The sequence below is a fragment of the Myodes glareolus genome, chromosome 4, assembly GCF_982192425.1.
Source record: "Myodes glareolus chromosome 4, mMyoGla1.1, whole genome shotgun sequence".
Lineage (NCBI taxonomy): Eukaryota > Metazoa > Chordata > Mammalia > Rodentia > Cricetidae > Myodes > Myodes glareolus.
Window position 1 is genome coordinate 69271204 of NC_142029.1, and position 16838 is coordinate 69288041.

The window sequence follows — 16838 nt, forward strand, 5'->3', positions numbered from 1 at the left end:
TACGCCATTATATCATGACTCCATCAAGGGATCAGTCCGTTCATTAAGTCACAGTCCTGTGATTTCATCATCTCTGGAAACTGTCACAAAAACACCCAGAGCAGAGTTTGAATAATTCCCTTGATATCTCACAATAAGCCCCAAACCCCAAGAAGGCACAGGACGGCTACTTGTTAACCCCTAGCTATCTCACCCCAAGAAGGCACAGGATGGCCACTTGTTAGCCCCTAGCTATCTCAGGTGCGTATGTTAGAAACAGTGAATTATCTCAGTGTCCACACAGGAGCCCACGAAGTGGAAGTAGCTCAGCTAGGTAATTCTTCTTGCCAAAAGAGTATGCCAAGATTCAAACAGAGCTAGCAAGCACACCAGGGCCAACACCTTCTGTCTTTTCTCTCTGCTGAGGGAGGGGGACTGCATTGCATCCCATGGGTGGGTGCGTGACTTCACAAACTATTGTGATTGGCTAATCGTGCAAAGTGGGACGTTCAGAGAATACAAATTCTTGCCAAGCTAACTACTTAAGGCTCAGGTAGAATGTTAATAAGAGGGTTAAGAGTACTCAGCTACCGCATGCGTGGTTAGGAATGAAAATCTTCCCATGATGGAAGAACGTACTATAGAAACAGTGGCTTATTAAGAAATCTGTTCCTCAGTACATGTATACATCTAAAACCCTCCCAAGGAAATACCAACATTGACTTTTTGTTTGTTTTGTTTTCCAAGACAGGGTTTCTCTGTGTAGCTTTGGAGCCTGTCCTGGAACTCACTCTGTAGACCAGACTGGCCTCAAACTCACAGAGGTCCTTCTCCCAAATACTGGGATTAAAGGCATGTGCCACCACTGCACGGCCCTAACATTGAGTTTTTAACTCATCAAGCCGATTACAGAGTATGAATAGTCTAGAAACGTTTCAAAATAAATATAATGGCTGTTGAAATTCCTCAGCACATAAATACATTGACAAGTCAGCCATCTGCGCTTAGTTCCCAGAATCCACCCACAGTGGAAGGAGAGAACTCTCTCCCAAAAGTTGTCCTCTGACCTCCAAACATACACCATGGAATGCATGTGTCTGCCTTCGCGAGCACACACACACACACACACACACACACACACAGGACAAATTGAAAAGGAATACTTATAATGAGGGTACTCACTTTCTGAGATACTAAGTATATGTTTATATACGGAACATGGGACTATAATTTGCCATTGAAACTCAGAAGAATTCTTTTACAGTCCCATTTAGGGCCAGGTATGGTGGCATATATCTGTAATCCCAGTATTTGGGAATTGGAGGCAAGAGAATCAGAAGTTCAAGACCCCTTTTATTTTGGTTTTGGTTTACGTGTTTGTTTTGTTTTTGAAATAGAGACTCACTATGCAGACTCAGGTAGCTTGGAGTTTACTGAGATCCACCTGCCTTTGCCTCCCAGGTACTGGGATTAAAGAGCATGGGGTACCGCTAGGCCTGAGCTGTATACTTTCTTTGTTTGCTTTGACTTGGATTTTTGAGACTGTTTCTCACTGGTCTGGAACTTGCCAAGTAAGCTAGACTAGCTGGCCAGAAAGCTGGGGATCCTTTTGTCTGCCTCTCCAGCACTGAGATCACAGGCTCTCACAATACCTGATGTTTGGGGAGGGGGATCACATGCCAGGGCACAAATGTGGAGGTCAGAGGACAACCTGCAGGAATTGGTTCTCTCCTTCCACCATGTGGGTACTGAGATCAAACTCATGTTATCAGGCTTGGGGGCAGGTGCCCTTATCAGCTGAGCTCTATCACCGACTCTTTAGAAGAGTTTTAGAGAAGGGTTTGGGTATGACAGTGAGAGAACACTGCTCTTCCTCCGACTTCCTTTCCAAGTCTTGGAAAACTGTATTTTACAGATGGAAGAACCACTTCCTCTTTGTGTGTTAGAAGTTATTTAAACTCTATAAAGTTACATCACCTGGTTTGTAGATGAGAATTATAAACAACCCTTGCTCTACTTAGTTCATGAGGTTGTAATGATTACTTCATAAGAGGTGTGTCTGACAACTTTATACATTGTTCAGTCCTACACAAAACTGTGCAGCTATTTAGTATTGCAGTGTAGATTGATTTCTGAAAGTCAGACTAACTCTCTGTTCCTCTCTCCCTCCTTTCCTCTCTCTGTGTCTCTCGGCCTCTCTCTCTCTCTCTCACTCTCTCTCTCTCTCTCTCTCTCTCTCTCACAGAAGAAGTGGTTATGAGACAGGATCCTGCATAGCCCAGGCTAACCTTGAATTTGCTACACAGCCAAGGATGACCTTGAACCTCTGATCTACCTGCCTCTACTTCCCAAGTGAACCTCTCCCCCCATCACCCTCTGCGTCCACTTTCTCTGTGAGAATTGGTTTCCTTTCTCAGAGGAAACTTCCTGGGGAAATGACCTTGAGTTGCATCATGAGAAGAAGATGTCCAATGTGTTTGTCAGGAGGTAGGACATTGTCCTAGGCAGAAATGACAGTTTGGACAAAGGCCTGAAGAGAAGAAAAGGTGAGCTCATCTCAAGAGAGCAGAGAACTGCTGACTTCACAGGCTGTCGGATCTCAGAGCTGACAAGCCCTGTGAGAAGAGGCTTCAAAAGCATCAGCGTTTCACCTGCCCCATGGACCATCGCGATATCACCCGTCAGATCTCACCTGACACCCCAAACGGCTGTAGGAAGAAACTAAACCATTGCCTTTAGGACGGTTTTTAAAACTCTCGTGTTTATCTTTATAAATCCATAAAACATGCATCTTTATCACATCCAAAGTAATGATTCCTCTCTCAAATGAAAGAACAGATTCTTAGGTAAACGGAATTCCATCAGGACATTCCATATTTTTCCTGTGGTTCCCATAACCCACTGGCTTCATTAAATATACAAAAATCAAAAGCATTGCAAGTTTAGCACGTCGGTTGAATATTACTTCTGCCATCTTGATGATAAAGGCCACCACACAGAAGATCCGGCACTCCACAGATGCCCTCTTATGACTTCAAGAACACGGCTCTGGGGGACAGGGACCACAAGAGGACATTCCCTGCATAGAAATGTCATTCCTAGTCTTCCCTGCAGTTTTCTCATGTGCTTGCCCACCAAGTGCCTTCAGCCTGACCCCGGCTTGCCTCTCACAGGACTAACTGGCCTAGGGGGATTCATTTTTTTCCATAACAAATTCTTTTGCCAGTCTTGTGTTTCTGATCCATGATTGGGTGGGGAAGTGGAGCCGCTGGGGGGCGGGGCAGTGCACTGGAGGGTGGGTTCAAAACAAATAGATGGCTAGAAGGCAGGATTCAAGAGCAAAGAGCAGACTTGGGAACTTGTGACCTAAAGACTCTCCAGGCTCAGAGGTTCCAAGGCTGGGGAATAGCTCTCCCCTACTGTACTGCGCCTCTTGAGACACATGAGAGACTGTTGAAGGTAGGGTGTGCTCTACTGAGCCAGCATGACGTCCTTCCCTTCTCTACAGATCTAGGGACTGGCTCTCTGTGCACTGCCCTCGGTTAGAGTTTGTATGTGTACCTCAAAAACTTAGTGACCAAACTAGGGATGGTGGGGTGCCAGTAATCCCAGTTCTCAGGAAGCAGGTGCAGGGAGACCATATGTTCTGAACTGATTTAAACAGACTGATTTTACATAGCAATACCTGTGCACTCAGCAGCAGCTTGAAGAGCCCTGCCCTTTATGTTCAATATGGGAAGCGGGGGCGGGGTCTCCCTGGAGCCCGTCCCATCTCTGGAACTTGTCTTTTTACTGGCTAAGGGGCTACGAGAGTATGAAAAGATCATGGGGCAGGGATGGATTGATCATCTTTTGCTGTGAATGATGGGGACTGGTGAGGGGAAGCCAGGCAGATGAAGCAAACAAGAACCAGACGGATGCAGCTAATGAGTCAAAGTAGGATGGTGAGAACCTGGGGTCCTGGTACACCATACTGTCTATAGTTTGTGTACACATCCAAGATTCCAAACAGATTCTTGCCCTTTTGAGTTTATGGTTTCCATCAAAAGAGGCCTAGCTGGAGCGTAGCTCAGAAGCAGTTGGTGTAATGTAGAGACAGCGGGATTTGCTCTGGCCTAACCGGGGAAGGGTCTGTGGCCAGACTCTGTCTTCCCGTCTGAGCTAACTCGCTAGTCTGGGATCAGCTCTTTACATTGCTGTCTCTTTTCTGATTTCAGAAAAAAGAAAACTAGGATCTCATCTGCCTTATAGCAGCAACCGGAGCAATTCTAAGCAGGTGACAGTACTGTGCACCTCTGAACATCTGAGAACCTGAATGGGACAGAAAACAAAAATGCAACAGCAGAAATTCCCAGGCCCTACCTCAAATACAATGACTAGGGACCAGGGAAGGGAGAAAGTTACAAACCTGCCCTAGGGCCAGGTCAGGGAGCCCTGGGTGAGAATTCCTTTCAGGCTTAAACTCAGCAAGTTGAAAGATTACCATCTGACCTAGAAGAATGCTTTGTGTCTTTAATTCAACTTAATTTAATTTTGTTTGTTTATTTGTTTTGAGATAGTCTCTGCTGTATAACCCTTGTTGGCCTAGAGTTAGCCTCTGCCTCTGGGATGTTAGGATTCAAGGTGTGTATCACTACACCTGGCTAGAAGAATGCTTTGGCTCTAAAATTTGATGTAGCTGATTGTGGTGGTTTGAATAGGAATGGTCCCATAGACTCTTGTGTGTGAATGCTTGGCTCATAGGGATTGGCAATATTAGGAGGTGTGGCCTTGCTAGAGGAAGTGTGTCCTGGTGGAAGCCAGTTTTGAGATTTTATAAGCTCAAGTCTGGATGTAGTTTTTTCTTCTGCTACCTGTGGATCAAGATGTAGGACCCTCAGCTCCTTCTCCAGCACCATGTCTGCCTGCACACTGCCATGTCCAGGATAACGGACTAAACCTCTAAAACTGTAAGCCAGCCCCAATGAAATATTTTCCTTTATGATACTTGCTGTGGCCATGGTGTCTCTCCACAGCAACAGAGACCCTAACTAAGACACTGAGATTTCTTCCGGAATCCCACCCCCACTAGTATCTCTACCGATATCTGGTGATCCCAGGTATTAATTACTTTTCTGGTTGCTGTTAAAAAAAAAATCTGGCAAAAGGAAGGAAGACTGGAAAGGTTTCCTTTGGCTTCCCACTGCAGGGTACAGTCCTTCCATCCATCATTGCAGGGAAATCAGGGTGGCAAGAACACACATGGTCACACCACATCCGCAGTCAGGAAGCAGAGAGACAATAAATGATGTCGTTCAGTAGACTTTCTCCTTTGTATTCAGTCGAAGGCACCATCAACAAATCTCTTGAGTGAGCAATCATTAATAAATCTCTTTACATATCCTCAAAAGCATGTCCAAGCATCTCTTCCTCGCGGGCACAGTCTCTGGGCTGCGCTTTCTTAACTCTCACCCAGAACACCTGTTTCTCCCACCATCCTCTTTTCCGCTTCCACCCTCCACTTTGGCATTCTGAGAAAATCCCTGTCATTCTACACACTGAGGTGTAGCAAGCTTTCTTGTCAGACTATCTGGATCGCCAGCCCCCAAATAAAGGCACAGAGCCTCCTTATTAATCATGAAACTTTGGCCTTTGGCTTAGGCTTGTTCCACTAGCTCTTATAGCTTAAGTTTACCCCTTTCTATTAATCTACGTTCTTTTACATATTTTTTAACCTCTCGTTAATTCTGTGTATCTGACTTCCTCCATGTCTCATTGGCATCTCTCTTCTCCCCAGAGTTCTCTCCTTCCCCGGAAGTCCACCTATTTTCTGTTGCCTAGCTATTGGCTATTCAACTCTTTATTAAAAAAAATCAGAAGGCACCTTAGGTACACCTTACAGTGCACCATAAGATTATCCCACAGCACTGAGGTCCCCCCCCCAGGTCTAACAACTAACTTAGTTCCCTTTACCCACTGAGCAAAACTCACATATATTCCTCAAACTCACTCTATTGGGTTCCAATCCACCTGTTGTTTATGAGCTCCCAAACATTACCACTCAGTCTTTAAAAATCCCTTCCACTCCTATATCTCGTCAGCCTCTGTCCTTGCCATTTCTTGTCTCTGGATATCTACCACTTCTCATTCTTGTGCTAAAATTGGCCCCATCCTTTAGGGCCCCTTCTTAAGTGACCTTCTCCATGAAGAAGACTCTAGTCAGATGTGACATCACACTCCTGACCCGAGTACCTTCCTTTTTTTCTTCTTTCCTTTCTTTCTTTCTTTCCTCCCTCCCTCTCTTGATTCCTTTCAGTTCTGCTAGGTTTATTGCTGCTGTCGTTGTTGTTGAGTGCTGTGTATGTGAGTGTGCAAGTGTGTATGTGTGCTCTTCATGCAGGCAAGGCAAGCATTTCATCCTGTGAGCCACATTTACATCCTGAGTGTACTTTTCTTGGGATGTTTCTTATGTGCCCTTCCTGCTAAGGCTACTTATCGGTATCAGATTCTCTATTAGACCATGAGTGATTTGGGCTGTCTTTCTTACTCTACTTTAGATCTTCTAGCCCAACACTTTGGACCAAGAAGCTGCTTTCAAATTCAAGTGTTAGTGAACTAAATAAATGAAGCAATAGATTATATGAAGGAAAGGAAGGTGTGTATGCAGCTATTCCTTTGCTCCAATTATACTCATTATTAAATACAGAAATACCTCCACTCTCACTTTAAGTAAATTTAAGTTACCACTATCCTGGGCTCTTCGGTCCCCTCAAGCTCTGGGAGCCCCCAGCCCTCGTGTATGATCCTACCACTGCAGAAGCGATGCTGACATAGCCAAGGTCTCCAGAGTTTATTGACACCTCCACAGTAACTTTAAATATCATACATAGGTGAGAGCAGTCTCCAGCAAGGGCCAGCGCTCTGGGCCATCCTGCAGCTGGTGTGGCCATAGTATAGGCTGCAGATCCATGGACAGCACTGTGGGCCACAATGATAGATTGCCTCAAGGAGCAGAGTGACGAGCTGCAGACATTGAAGTCCCAACTCCTTCATAGGTCTATCAGAAAATCCACCTACCTTCAATGCCACCGTGGCTTCGGAGGCCAGAAAAAAAAAATAAAGGTTACTGTCTAGACTGTCTTCAAGCTTACATGCAGCGAGGAAGATCCAGATGAAGCTCCCCTTTGTGACATATTCTCCCAGGGAAGTCTGGAGGATAATGATGTCTCTGGCATTTTAAGGCTGATGAGCAGAGCAAGTTGAAGGAAATGTTGGCTTGGCGTTGATCTCTGCCCTAGTGACAGCTGTCCAGAGAAATTAGATGAAATGGCAGGGCAGATAAAAACTGAAAGACAGGAAGAAAAACAGAGAGGAAAACAAGAAGCAGAAGGAGCAGAAGAGAAATTATTCCATGCCAGTCTTGCTACAGTTGACAATTTCCTATGTAGAAGGACCTGTCTGATGTAGAACTTATGGAATTAAGAAGAGATGGGTGTGGGAGTACCCAGCCAGTATTTGATTGGATTCAAGACACACTCTATGAGTGGGACCCATATCCAGCACTCCTTGGGTAGCCAAGAACCTGAGACTAGATAGGCCAGGGATCTCTGGGAAAAGCAAATGGTTTGTCAAAGGAAGGTAGCAACAAATGACTCCTAACGACATTCTACTCTACTCATAGATCAGTGCCTTGCTCAGCCATCCTCAGAGCGTTCCATCCTGTAGCAGACGGATGTAGAGAGACCCACAGCCAGACATTGTGCAGAGAGTGAGAGACCTTGGATTACTCATCCCTAAATGTGATCAAATCCCTCCCCTCAGGGCTCAGAAACTGCAGAAAAAGGAGGTGGGAAGAGGAGATAAGGAGACCGGAGGATGTCAAGGAATCAAGGCCTTCTAGACACAACAGGGCCGACAGCACACACGTGCGAACACAGAGATGGAGGCACATACACACACGTGTGAACACAGAGACGGAGGCACATACACACAGAGACTGAGGCACATACACAGTGTCTACCCATGTCTGCACCAGATGAGGTCCTAGAGCTGAGAGGAGAAATGGGCACGCCCCCATCCCTAACACAAAGCTCTCTCCAGTGGATAACCACTTACAAGTGAAAAAAAAATTAGTTTTCTACACGGGAGTCTCACTGGGAAACAACCTACTCTTAAGGGTAGGCCCATGCCCAGCAGTCGATGTTCAAGGGAAAACGAGCTCACGGGCGTCTTCGGAGGTGCGCTGCTCACGATGTTGTGGCAGGGATTTTTTCTTTTTTAATCTCACAGGTCCCTTGTGCGTTATATTATGGCTTCCAGTTTTGTGTTTTTATGGGATTCCTGTGGGTGCAAACGTGTATGTCTCTGTGTCTACGTGTGTTTCTTAAGCCTGTTCTTGGGCTCTGTTTGTCATTTTGTCCTGTTCCGATTGGTTTTATTTTATTTTATTTTATTTCTTTCTATTATTATCCCTTAGATGTTTATTTGTTTTCTAAGAATAGACAGAAAGGGGATGGATCCAGATGGGAGGGGAGGTGGGGAGGAACTGTGAGAAGTTGGGGGAGGGGAAAGCCTTACTAAGAATATATTGTATGGAAAAAAATCTATTTTCAATAAAATAAAAATTAACATGTTTAGAGAAACATGCCAGACAATAAAAGGTGATTTTAAAAAGTACAATAAAAATTATCAAAAAAAAGAGAGAAAAGAAAATAAGAAAAGAAATGGGTAGCCGGGTGATGGTGGTGCACATCTTTAATCCCAGCACTCAGAAGCAAGTTCAAGGCCAGTCTTCAGAGAGAATTCCAGGACAGCCAGGGAGGGCTACACAGAAAGACCCTGTCTCAGAAAGAGAGAGAGAGAGAGAGAGAGAGAGAGAGAGAGAGAGAAGAAGAAGAAGGAGGAGGAGGAGGAGGAGGAGGAGGAAGAGGAAGAGGAGAAAAGAGAAGAAGAGAGAAGCAAGAAGCAGGAGGACAATGGAGGGGTGAAGTGGGAAGCAGTTGCTTCCAGCAGATTGTGACCTTGACACATCCAGGACACTGGAAACCTGCAGAGGTAGAAGAACCTTTGTTCCAGGAAATGGCTGACTGGGAGCTGGAAGGTGGGTGCATGGTTTGCCCCACTGCCCCCAACCCTGGTGGATGTGCAAGAAGGCTTTGACTTTCCTTTCTCTCTTTTTTATGTCCTAGGAAAATTTTTTCAAGAGAATATTCTTTAGGTCATTTTAATCTTAGACCTTAATAAACTATCCATAAATTCCAAGTATAAGTCAGTTGTAGGTGATACATACCTCTAAACCTAGTGCTTGGGAGGTGGAAGAATCAGGAGTTCAAGGCCAGCCTTAGCAACCTACAATGTTTGAGACGAGTTCTGGCTACGAGACCCTGTTACAAAAACAATTCACCACATAATAAATAATAATAATAAGTGAATACAACTCAAATATAGGAGGTCTGGGGAGACAGCTCAGTGGGCGAGACCTAGGCATAGCTGCATGTATCTGGAACAGCTCGGGAGGGTGAAGAAAGGTAGATTCTAGAAGTGTGGTGACTAACAAGGCTAGCCAAAACAGTGAACTTCAGGTTCGTAAGAGACCCTGTCTCAAGGGAATGAGTAAGAGAATGTTAACGGAAGACACCAAACAAGACATCATACCCACACCACACCACACACAAACACACATACACAGGCCATACCACAGCATTCACACAACACAACACACACGCACCACACCACATCACACACGCACATACCCCATATGTACACCGCACCACAACATTTACACAACACGCCACACACGTACCACACCATATACATACCACATCACACATGCACATACCGCACATATACACCACACCACACACATACATACTCATGTATAACACACTGCAAACTCTTCACATACACACACACACACACACACACACACACACACACCACATACGTTAAATATGAAGTTTAAAAAAGAGCTAGAATTATAGGCATTGCTCTGGCACACTTTCGGTAGAGAAACTGCAGTGACAGAGGACGTGGTGGCAAACGCTCTCACGTGAAGCCTCCTGGAGGGAGGAGAGACACTGTTAGCAGAAACAATCACGGCCAGCATTTGGTGCTATGCTTTTATTCTAATAGACTTTAATTTCATAAGAACTCTTGGAAACAAATGGTATGACCTCATTTTACAGTCCAGGGGCCAGACAGACAGCGAGGTGTCCAGGTTCCTACAACAAGAACACAGGCCACCTTAGTTCACACAGCTTCTCAATGACTTCATGCCGCCTTGGCGTCAAATAGCAATGCAGCCCTTGGTGGTAAGAGAAGGAGGAAAGGCAAGAAGTCAGGCATGGGAGGGGGTCCAGTGGACAGGAAGAGAGAGGAAGGTGAAAGGAAAAAAGAAGAAGGGATGGCAGAGGCTAAACAAGGGCCTAGAGACGGAAGGAAGGAGAAGAGGAAGGGGAGGAGTAACAAGGAAAGAGGGATGGATAAGAAGAGGAGGAAAGAACTGAGAAGGAGAAAGGAGACAGAACAAAGGGAGGGAGGAAACAAAAGAGAGAGGAAAGGAAGGAAGCCCTCCTATGCAGTGAGCAGGAAAAGTCCGAGGTCTACAGAAGCCACCCAAGGCTCCATTCTACATCACAGTTAATAGACTGAGATAGCCTCCCGCTGACTATGAGCTCATTACGCAGGAATCTAAGGCTGAAGAATGGTAAGTGACAGGCCAGCCTGAGCTAAGCAACAAGACTTGCCACAAACAAGCAATAAAACACGCCCTTTAAGTCGGGCGGTGGTGGCATACATCTTTAATCCCAGCTCTTGGGAGGCCGAGGGCCGAGGCGGGGGGGGGGGGGGGGGGGGGGGGCTCTCTGAGCTTGAGGTCAGCCTGGTCTACAGATCAAGTTCCAGACCAGCCAGGACTGTTACACAGAGAAACTCTGTCTCAAAAAAACAAAAACAAAACAAAAGAATAACAACAAAGAATGCCCCTTAACTGAAAAATATTGCAGCCTTTATTATTTTAATCTTGAATTTTTTTCCAAGAGTAATTTCTTGGCAATCATTGCACGGAATCAGGACTTCTGCAAAAAGGGAAAACTTATCTATCAACTGTTCCCCGATATACTTGTTAATTAACGGAACCCTCACTTCAATTTCACAGGAACGTCTTCATGGTGAAACTGATTAGGTCTTCTGCAAGTCTTGGTCGCTCACCCAAGGGGATAAACAGTACTGGTTGCCAGGGTTTCACTGGGTCAGCAGAGCCCAGCCGATGACTGCACGAGGAGACTTAGGTTACCATGGCAATGCTGTCAGCCACCCACTCCCCAAGCCATCTCCGCACATCTGCACAATGAAAGCAAGCACTTGTGCCCACCGGAGGAGCTAATGGCATCTCTCCGAGGCCCCTTTGGAGACTCCCTCCGGACGAGTGAGCTGACAAAGCCACTGAGAAACAGAGCAGCAGATGGGAGGGTGGGTGACACCAGGCACAGGAAACCAGCAGCCAGAAAAACTCCAGAGCCATAGCGTGATTCCCAGAGTACAACACAGCCAACCTGAGCAGACCCAAGGCCAGGCTGCAGTCAAAGGCTACACTGAACAGCCCTCCTTTGCTTTTGGGGTTGCTATGACAGTCAGGAATTTGCAAACCAAAGCAGACCTGGAAAAGAATTCCGTCCTTGGCCCCAAAAGTTTGTATTTCCAAACTGTTTGCTGAGGGTTCCTGCTGTCCCTTTTGATACCTACCAGATGGAGGGCTGGCTAAATCTCTGGAAACCTCCCAGCAGGAAGGTTACTTCAATCTGGAATAACTGAGACTTGGTAAGATGGGACTTAGGTGTGATAGGAGGGGCTGCTTGGCAAGAGTCTGTCGGAAACTATTACAGTAAGTCCCAGAGGGAACCTCATCATCTTCTCAAAGAATCTTCTGTACCCGTCTAGTGGACTCTGGTTTGCTAAGCACGTCCATATGAATTGTCTAATTGGATTTTTGCATCTACTGGGCGAAGCTATCTAAGCAGATATTATAATTCTCCGCCAATTGACAAGGAAAATTAAATCCAGTAGGAACAAGATTGAGCCGCTAATAAGCAGTAGAAATTAGGCTTGAATCTGGCTTTTCTGACTGGGTGTCTCTCTCTTTCAGTTCTGCCATAACATGGGATGGGGATGAGCTCAATCTGGAGAGTGCCTGCTACCACACATGAAGCCCTGGGATCCACCTCAGCATCAAACAAACTGGGCATGATGGTAGAGGGCTGTAACCTCAAGGCTGGGGAGGTAGGAGGCAAGAGCATATAGGGTTAGAAGATCAATGCCATCCTTGACCACATAGAAAGTTTGAGGCCAGCCTGACCTTAATGATGTCATATCTGATCTGGATGGGTTAGAATTAGGGCTCTGTTTTTTGTTTGTTATTTTTTTTTAAACGAATGCAATGTGGAGATATTTGAGGGGTGTGATTGTTACTGTCGCCATAATTCTAAAATTGAATCTGGTGTAACTCAAACTGGCTACAAAGTCACTGTGTAGTTAAGGATGACCTTTTGAGTACCAGGTACTCCCCCGTCCACCTCTCACATGCTGTGGTCATGGTTATGTCTTCCCATGCCAGGCTGAGATTCTGTCTTCTTATTGTGGTACAATACACAAAACTGTCAGCAGAGACTTTTCCTTTTTGTGGCACACAGACACGTCACCACTGTTACACCCCAACCTAAACAAGCTTGTAATTCAATGACAGTAAGCACATTCATATTGGCATGCAATGGTCACGATCACCCTTTGCCAGAACTTTCCTTTTTTTCAAACTGGAGCTCTGTACCTCCTAAACACTATATCCGTTACTTTCTCATTACTGTGAACAAAATCCCGACAAGAAGCAGATTAAGGGAGAAAGGGTTTATTTTGGTTCGTGGCTTAAGAAGGGAAACAGCCCATCGTGGTGAGAAAAGAACAGAGGCAGAGTTGGAAGGCAACAGGTCTCGCTGTCACAATCAGGAAGCAGAGACGGCAACCGGTACTCGGCTCCGTTGATCCATCGGGTGGTGCTGCCCACACTCACAGGGGGGTCTTTTCTTCTCAGCTGAACCTTTCTGCAAATGCCCTCACAGACACAGCCAGAGGTGTGCTTTAAATCCCACGAAGTTGACAATCAAGGGTACCCATCGAAGACAAGAACCCCCGAAGTCCTGCAGCTCAGCCTCCCAAAGTCACCATTCTGCTTTCCGCCTCTATGAATAATACAACTATGCCACGTACTTCTTAAATATGGAATCGTACAGCACTTGTACTTTGGGGAATGGCTTATGTCCTCTGGCATAATGACTTCAAGGTTCATCTATGTTGTCGCCTGCCTCAGACCTGTCTTCCTTTGTGATGCAGTATAACGTTCCTCTGTATGCACCTGAGGTGTTAGGAAGATGTTATGTGTGGGGCTCAGTGTTACTAGAGCGTTTCCCTTCACACAAGCTGCCTTGGGTTCAACCCCAACACTGCAGCGATAACTAGTAATAGAACATTTAAAATACACACAGTCCATTGTAGAGATAAACACATTATTAATCCATTCGTCAGCTGATAGACACTTGAATTACTTCTGCTTTGGGGCTATTGTAAGTAGTGCTGTTTTGAACATGGATATGGAAATATGTCTTTGAGATCCTGCTTTCAATTATTGGAGGAACAAATTCAGAAACTCATTTTCAATTTTTAAAGGAAATCCAGCATTTTCTTCCATAATGACCATACCATTTTGCATTCTCACCAATACTACACAAGGGTCTCAATTATGCCAATGCCTGTTATTCTCTCTCTCTCTCTCTCTCTCTCTCTCTCTCTCTCTCTGTGTGTGTGTGTGTGTGTGTGTGTGTGTGTGTGTGTGGTCTTTATAGGAATGCAGATAAATGAATTTTTAAATACATAGTTATTCAGGTTGGCTTATTCATAGGGTCTAGAAAAATGGATTTTTTGTTTTGTTTTGTCATTTTGAGACAGGGTTTCTCTGTGTAGCCCTGGCTGTCCTGAAACTCACTTTGTAGACCAGAATGGCCTCAAACTCTCAGAGACCCACCTGCCTTGGCCTCCCAAGTGCTGGGAATAAAGGCATGCACCACCACCGCCGGCTTAGAAAATGGTCTTAATGAAGCCTCTTGACCAGCAGGGCTGGGTTCATCCAGAAATCTCTCAAGGAACCTCTGGTTACCAGGGGAAGCAGCGCAGTAGCAGATAAGATGACATCTCTGCGTACCTTCTGGGAACCACACATGTGTGCACAGGTAGGCCATGAGTCTGTGTGGGTAAAGATGAACTTAGAGAGTCATGGGTGGGATGAGCTTCCCAGAGGAAGGGGAAGGTGCTCTTCCCAAACAATCGTAGAGCTGTAGAATGAACAAAGTATGTGGGGCGTCCTTCTTCCTTAGTTTCAGAGGGACAATCTAGATTAGATCTTTATTTGATTTGATTTGTTTGTTTGTTTGTTTGTTTGTTTGTTTTTTCGAGACAGGGTTTCTCTGTAGCTTTGGAGCCTGTCCTGGAACTAGCTCTTGTAGACCAGGCTGGCCTCCAACTCACAGAGATTCGCCTGCCTCTTCCTCCCGAGTGTTGGGATTAAAGGCGTGGGCCGCCACCACCCGGCCAGATTAGATCTTTAAAATACATCAGAAGAAAGGGCTTTAGGAGCCTAAGATGTAACTACATCTGATTATCTACAGAGCTGTAATTGCACTACCTGACCGGAACATTTAAACTCCCATAATGGGGGCTGGAGAGATTGTTTAGAAGACCATGGCTGCTCTTCCAGAGGCCCTGAGTTCAGTTCCCAGCAACCACATGGTGGCTCACAGTCATCCATAAAGAGATCTGGTGCCCTCCTCTGGCCAGGCAAACACGCAGCCAGGACACTGTATATATAATAAATACAAAAATCTTTTTTTTTTAATTTTTTTCAAGAGAAGGTTTCGCTGTAGCTTTAGAGCCTGTCCTGGAACTAGCTCTTGTAGACCAGGCTGGCCTCGAACTCACAGAGAGTCACCTGCTTCTGCCTCCTGAGTGTTGGGATTAAAGGTGTGTGCCACCACCATCCAGCTAAATAAATAAATCTTAAAATAAATAAATAAATTCCCGTAATGTGGTTTGGAATAGTGGGGAGGCTCTGGCTATTAAGATGAGACTGGGCTCTTTCTGTCTCCGTCCTCCACAGGAGAGGAGGCGCCACCGTGTCTGCGCATCTGCCATGGATGGTCGTTCGGAACTGCTCCAGTTTCCTGATCAAGAGGAATAAGCAGACGTACAGCACCAAACCCAATACTCTGAAGGCCCGCAACTCCTTCTGCTACAACGGGCTGATTCACTGCAAGACAGTGGGAGTGGAGCCCGCGGCCTACGGCAAAGGGGTCGTGGTGGTCATGAAATGCAGATCCCGTCAGCGCAAACTAGCTACTTCTTACATAAGAATGCACGGGCCATCCTGAGCAGCATCAGGCACATGATCCGAAAGAACAAGTACCGCCTGATGTGCATATGGCGGCCATCTGCAGGACCAGTGCCATCCTACGAAGCCAGAAGCCCATGGTGGTGAAGAGGAAACGGACCCGACCCACCAAGATCTCCTGAGCCCTACATCCCAGAAGCAATAAAGAGTCTACTGACTTTTTCAACCATCTCAAAAAAAAAAAAAATGACACTGGAAGCTCCCCCAATGTTGCCTAGTTCAAGTCCTGCCACAGCCAGTAAACAGTGTGTATCAATGTCTCTTTGTGCTTCCCCTGGGTAGGAAGAGAAAACGCAGGCTCAGTTTCCTCTCTTTATCTTCTGTGTCTAGCACAGGTCTACACCAAATGCTTCTTGGGAGCTGAGTGATTCTCTGCTGCAGCTGAGTAACACAGGAAAGAATGGTGGCCTCCAGTTAGGTTCTGCCAAACCCACAGTGTGGACGCCTGGTCGTATTCTTCTCACTTTCATGAAGAACCGCGGTTTACAAGGCAATAACTTCCTTGCTTTCTTCAGATAGGTAAGTGAGCCTCAGCGATTCATAGTTTGTTCAAGCTGGCTCAGTAAGGGTGATGTCTGGGAGGGCCCATTTTGGTTGGCTGACATCCACCCTCCGCCATTGGCTGTCTGTTGAACACTGTTGGTTTTGGCCACAGCTGTCATTTACCTTCCCCCACCTCCTAGGAATGGTATGGCTGGGGAAGATGCAAGGGCCTGGTTCTGAGTCACAAGTCTCTCTGCTTGCGGGGGTTGGGAAACGTTCCTCCCCATCTCCTGTCTCCTGGGCTTGGCCACTGCACACATCAGTCTTGTCGATGAGCAGCTGCAAGCAGCTGCTGACAGCTCAGAGCATCTCAGCCACAAACGGTAAGCTTCTCACAGACTGGACCCCAAGACTTGCCCGGGCTCTGTGTGTGCTGTGCCCTCCCCAGTCTCATGAGATGGTTTCAATTAAGCCTCATTCAATACCTGGAGAGAGAGAGAAAAAAAATCCCAGCTTTCCTGTCAGCCCTATCACACCTTTCTCAGCCAGCGGCCACCATCTAGTTTTCTATTCTCATTTCTGGTCCACTGAGCAGAGGAGAAGCCATTCTGTGAGCTATCTGTCCACACTCTAGGAAGAGAAAAGGACTCACAACTAGACAGCTTGGTGGCAGACTTGCCTGCGCCTCCAACTGGAGCCGAATCCTGAGCTAGAACTTCCCTTGGGTGACTCTCCAGCTACAAGATGAGCAAGCTGGATTGAAAGGCACTCCCAGGGCCATCCGGCTGAACAGCTGCATAGCCATGGAGCGACTGTGGACTCAGGCCGGAGCTCATTTTTCAGGCCCTCAGGCTGGCAGGAACCTAGCTGGGAAGATAAAGACCTTTCTGTCTTCCGGTTTGGTCATTTC

General features: G+C 46.1%; 1 pseudogene; it reads left to right on the plus strand.

Moving 5' to 3' along the window:
• Nucleotides 1-8157: 8157 nt before the first annotated feature.
• Nucleotides 8158-15676, plus strand: LOC125388739 (large ribosomal subunit protein eL28 pseudogene; annotated as a pseudogene).
• The last annotated feature ends 1162 nt before the right edge of the window (nucleotides 15677-16838 follow it).